This window comes from Vombatus ursinus, unplaced genomic scaffold, assembly GCF_900497805.2.
Source record: "Vombatus ursinus unplaced genomic scaffold, bare-nosed wombat genome assembly UNPS02001287.1, whole genome shotgun sequence".
NCBI classification, from domain to species: Eukaryota; Metazoa; Chordata; class Mammalia; order Diprotodontia; family Vombatidae; genus Vombatus; species Vombatus ursinus.
Window position 1 is genome coordinate 5,374,530 of NW_020941065.1, and position 6,000 is coordinate 5,380,529.

Genomic DNA, 6,000 nt, shown 5'->3' on the forward strand with positions numbered 1-6,000 from the left:
CGGTAAGTAAGTATGGACTACATAGACCAAGAGATCCTACTGCTAAGAATATGCCTCGAGGTGGTCAAAGACTTAAATAACGGTCATATAGACAACAAAATATTTATAACAGCACTTTTTGTAGTGGTAGAGAACTGGAAACAAATTATTATTGCCCATCAATTAGGGAATGGCTTGAGGAAATTGTGGTCCATAAATGTAGTAGAACATTATTGTGCTACAAGAAACAATGAATATGATGGATATAGAAAGCATGGGGAGACCCACCTCCTCATGTGGCACCTTCCTGGATCCCCCAGATCTCAAAGAGGCAGCATGGTGTTGGACAGAAAGCCAGCTTTGGACTCAGGAAGCTCTGGGTTCAAGTCCTGCCTTTAATATTTACTAATGTACTACTTAATGCAGTAACATGTACTATCTACTTAGTTGTGGAATCTTGGGCAAGTGACTTAAACTTTGTGTCTCATTTTCTTCATCTGTAAAATGGGGGAGGGGCAGACTCAATGCAGTTCTAGATACAAGGTTATTAGTAGAACCAGGAAAATGAGATATGCGGTGACTACAATTCAGATGTAAAGAATAACAACAAAATGGTGTACACTGAATACTGTGGCATTATAATGACCGAGCTGGTCTTGAGACAGGAGAATCCTCCTTCCCTTCTTTACAGAGATGGGTGACTGTTGGCCAGGAACATCCCACACAAAAATGTCAGACTTTTTCAATGGATTGATTAGTTTCCCCACCACCAGCTCCCCCACCTTTAATTTTATTATAAGGGATGACTTTCTGGCAGGAGGGAAAAGAGGGATACTTTGGAAGATGTAGGTCCTATTAAAGTAATTAAAATTTATTTTGAAAAAGAAACGACATGAGGAATCCAGAGAATCACGGGAAAACCTATGTGAACTGATGCAAAGCATAACCCGGAAAACATGATATACATTGACTACAGCAATGTAAGTGGAAAGAATAACAAGGACAAAATATTGGAGCTGAATATTATTAAATTATGCCACACGTGCATAACCCCAAAGAAGAGACATGAGAAGCCACTTCCCTCCCTTTTTTGAAGAGGTGGGGGACTATGGGTATAGAAAACTGTATTCAATGTCAGCATTTTTCAGTATGTTGCTTAGTTTTGCTGACCTGCTTTTCCACTATCTTTTTTTTTAATTTATTATTACTTTTTTTTTAGGCAATTGGGGTTAAGTGACTTGCCCAGGGTCACACAGCTAGTAAGTGTCAAGTGTTTGGTCTGAGGCTGGATTTGAACTCAGGTCCTGTGCTCTATCCATTGTACCACCTGGTTGCCCCGCTTCCACTTTTGGTAAGGCAATCAGGGTTAAGTGACTTGCCCAGGGTCACACAGCTGGTGTCATGTGTCTGAGGTCAAATTTGAACTCAGGTCCTCCTGACTCCAAGGCTGGAGCTTATCCACTGCACCATCTAGCTACCCTTGAAAACAAGCATTTTTAAAATAACAGTTTTGTTCCAGGTGCTTTATAATTATCTCATTTGATCCTTTAAACCACCCTGGGAAGTTTTGTTGTTGTTCAGTCATTTTTCAGACATGTCCAACTCTTTGTGACCCCATTTGGAGTTTTCTTGGCAAAGATACTGGAGTGGTTTGCTGTTTCCTTCTCCAGCTCATTTGACAGATGAGGAAACTGAGGTAAACAGGGTTAGGTGACTTGCCCAGGGTCACACAGCTAGTAAGTGTCTGAGGCTGGATTTGAACTCAGAGCTTCCTGACTCCAGGTCCATTGTACCACCGAGCTGCCCTCTGGGGGCTTTCCCAGCTCTCTGTCAATGCTCTACTAACCTGAAACCCCAAAGGGGACCATGGATTGGCCTGGAATCAGTGAGGAAGAAAGGAACTGAGCTCCTCTTTCCCATCACAGCTAGACTAGGGCACTGTGGGGGTGAAAATCAGAGAGCAGTCTGATCTTATTTGCATGCTCATTAATATGTTAATTGAATGGATCGCCTACATTAGCTGGTATGATATCTGTGCATTTGAATCAGGCTGCTTGGAATGAGGACCTGAGAGCAGCAGGCGGAAGGAGATTCTTTCTCCTCCATCCCCCATGATAGGAAGATTTTCTTTAGTCTTTCACTAAAAAAAATGAGATAATCATAATTATGCTTCCCGTTTCTATAGCATTTTAAGGTTCACGATAGCCCCTGGGAGGTAGAGAGTACAAATATCATTCCTATTTCATAGATGAGGAAACTGAAGTTAATTATCTGGCCCAGGGTCACACTTTTGGTGATTGAAGAGATCTCAAAGGCCATCTAGTCTAACCCCCCCTCCTCCCCGCCTTTATTAATGAATGAGAAAATTGAGGCCCAGGGAAGTGAAGTGACTTGCCCAGGGTCACACAGCTTTAGAAGTAGGACCTTGGTCCCCCGACTTCCAAATCTAGCACCCATGGCTCAGAAGCACCCAGGGGGTCTGTGCTGACTCTTCCTATCCAGTCTCTTGTGTGGATCGAGCCCTGGTGGTCTTCAGGCCTCAAAACAAAGAGAATCCCGAAGGAGTAGCCCCTTCCCACTCTTCAGACCCCATCCACTTCTGTAGCCCTCAGATGAGAAAAATGAAAAGATCGACCAAGACTTTGGGCTCAAGAGCACATTGAATTTTTTAATAAAGTCATTATAAATATGTACAAAGTGTTTTCAAGGTATGAAATCCTTCTTACAAAAGATAGCACAGCAAACTTGTCATATCAGAAACCAGAAAGGCGTGTTCTTAAGCTTGTTGGCAGAGGGCAGGCAGCAGCACATGGGGTCCCGCCAAGCCACACAGTAAAACCTCTAAAACCCACTACAAAAGCATTCTGTTCCCAATTCCAGGACTCCCCCATAGCAAGAGTTCTTCACTTGATTCATTTCCTGGAACCCCTGGGCAGTCTGGTGAAGCCTAGAATCCCCTTCTCAGAAAAACGTTTTTAAATTAATAAAATAAAATACATAGGATTACAAAGGAAATAAGTTATATTGAAATAAAAATGTCATTTTATCCCCCTTCCAAGTTCATGGGCCCTCTGAAATCTATCCCTGGACCCCTTGGGGAGTCTGGATCCCAAGTTAAGAAACCTCTCCCTAAAGTAAATTAATTCCTCAAAAGCAGGGCTCTTAGTGAAACAAAAAGGCAGGGAAAAGGGACCCAAACAGAAGAAATGGGCTTGGGAGGGACTTTGAAAACGGGAGTATATGGGAGCCAGAAATGTTTTCCCAACACCCAATGCCCTGGACTTAGGGAAAGCTGGTGACAAATGAGATGCTGCTCCTTGGATCATCTGTTTTTTGGGAATCAACTAGACCCACCTCCTCATTTTACATAGGAGGAAACTGAGCCTGGAGAGGGCACGTGACTTGCCAAAGCTGGTACAGAATGGTAATCTATATTAGAACTGGAATTCAAACTCGGTCTTCTTGTCACCAAAGTCAGTGTCCTTTCCACACTGCTTCTAGGGACTGGGACCCAGAAAGGTAATAAATAAAATGAGCTCCTGCTACTTGTACTGTTTTCTCACAGCTGGGTATGGGATGGGTTAAAAAAACCAAAGGATACCATCCCCAGTCTTTTCCATTAGGAACAATACATTCTTTTAAATGGAATCATAGATGGTTCTCTTAAGCCCTGGTCCAGTCACACTGCTATACATCAAGATGGACCTTTCAGTGGCTTTGAACCGTGAAGTCATGGGATGGCAATCCTCCTTGTTCTACTGGGAAGTGCCCAAACCTCACTCTTCTGACTAATTCCTGGGTTGGAAGGATCCTCCAACATCACCTAGTCCATCCTCAGACAAGGCTGCCCCCAAACCATAAACAATATACAAATCTCTATTATATACTTAAAATTCAATATGGAAGAAACCCTCTGGCTACCCCTTAAATAGTCCCTACACAGTGTCTCAATAGATTTCTAATCAGGGACAACTTCCTTTCATATATGTCTAACCTAAGGCTGGAGTCAAGTGAGGCCACTTTTGTTACCATAAAGACTCAAAGTCCCCAGTGGACTGACAGTAACATAGGCAGCAGAAAGAAATTTCCAAACCCTGGCTTTAAAGAAGACAAATGCCTGGTAGGTTTCATGATAGAGTAATATTATCTAGGACCAGAAAGGACCTAATTGAACCTCTTCATTTTTTTCTTTAACAGATGAGGAAATTGGGGTCCAGAAAGGTCACACTCAACCAAGATCACACAGGTAGTGAGCAGCTAGTACAGGATTTGAATGCAGGTCCTCTCTTTCTTAATCTGGTGCTCTCTCCATTACATTAGAAATCTTTTGTTAATTATTCTTTTGTATCAGCTTGCTTCCTCTGCTTATGCTAAGCTGGAGACTACAAAACTGTGTGGGGATCCAGGTACGAGCCTTCCCTCAACTCTCAGCTCAGGCAGATCTCAATAAAGAGGCGATTTCTTGACAATATTCTGCAGCTGATAAAAGCCACTGGGCTCCTCCTGTATGTTCAATAAATATTCAAGGATGTGAAAACTTGTTCCAGTTGGTTACCTCCAACTTCAAAAGGAGGTGGGGGAAGGATATTATTTGCTTAGGAGGGAGGGGTTGCTGATAGGGAATCTTGAAATCCCAGGAGCACCCCTGACCCCAAGGACCCCATCTCCTGGGGATGTAACCCATTTTCTAGAACATTGGCTTTTTTTTTGGATTTTTTTTTTGTTTTTGTTTTGTTTTGTTTTTAGAAATGAGCCCAGGCCGTTCTTCCCTGGAAGCCAGCACCTAGACGATGATCTCAGAACCCACCCCCCTCGGCTGTACCAAGTCGGTCTGCTGAAATCCAAGATGAGGTCTTTCTTTATTTTAAGCCCTGCCTGACTGCCTCCCTCCCTCTTTCCCTCCCTTCCTCCCTCTCTCCATCTCCTTTGAGGCTCTGCAGTGAAGCTCATCAAAATCAATGACTTCTTAGCGTCTGGAGAACAGGGGGAGAGAGGGAGAGAGACGGAAGAACCTGAGAGATGGAACTCTTGCTCAAAATCCGGCTCGCAAGCCCATGCAATCCCCGTAATGCAATGAGAAGACAGCAGAGACATATATGGGTATATATCATGCGTCAATTTCCTAATACAAATGTAAATCAGGACTCGAGTCTCATATCAAAATGGGCATAGAAACAGCCCCTTGTCAAAAGCAGGGGTCACAAAGAAGTGCACTCATAATAATGATGTGCCAAAAATGCAAGGTTTAGATACACATTTTACTAATAATACATGGAAGCTATATACAGTGCGTCTTAGCCATAAAACATTTGGGGTGTGCCTGGTTCTCTCATCAAACTAGCTCTCCTGAAATCAGTCTCCCTCAGACTATAACCCACACACCCTTTGCTGGGAGAAATTCTGTTCCCCCAATTTAAAGGCTAGCTGAAGAAAGTGGGGATCCAAGTCTAAGAAGGTTATTACTGACTGGGAGCATTCGTCTCTGTGCCCCAAAATTGAAGGCCACCAGACACTCCTACGAATACTAGAGGGGTGTGGAAAAGACAACCCTTAAATAAACACCATCTTGCGGTACCACCAAAGGCCAGGAAGCACACCTCAGGCGGAGTTAAGGACAACGAGGCAGATACTATGTTAAGCCAGGAAAGAGTTTGGATAGTCTTAACAACCCCAAGTAGGTAAACGACTCAGGTGTGTGTGCTGCCCTCCTTTCCTCCTCCCTTCCAGGTGCCTAACTCCAACTTCCATCAACAGGGCTCAAAACCCCAAAATAAGGGCCTGTGGGACCATATAAAAAGATAGGTCCAAGGACCTGGAATATGGAGTTAAATGTCAGTATCATGTCTGTCCCACAAAGTCAAATCCAACTGAAGAGGACTGACCATGTGTGAAAAAAGGGAGGATGATTCAACTGTCTTCATATGTTGTCTGTTTTTTTTTAATTTAAGTATTATTTAGAAAAGGCTGGGGAGGGGGGTGGCAGCAGGAATTGGGACCCTGCCATGAAGCTCTTTCTGCCTT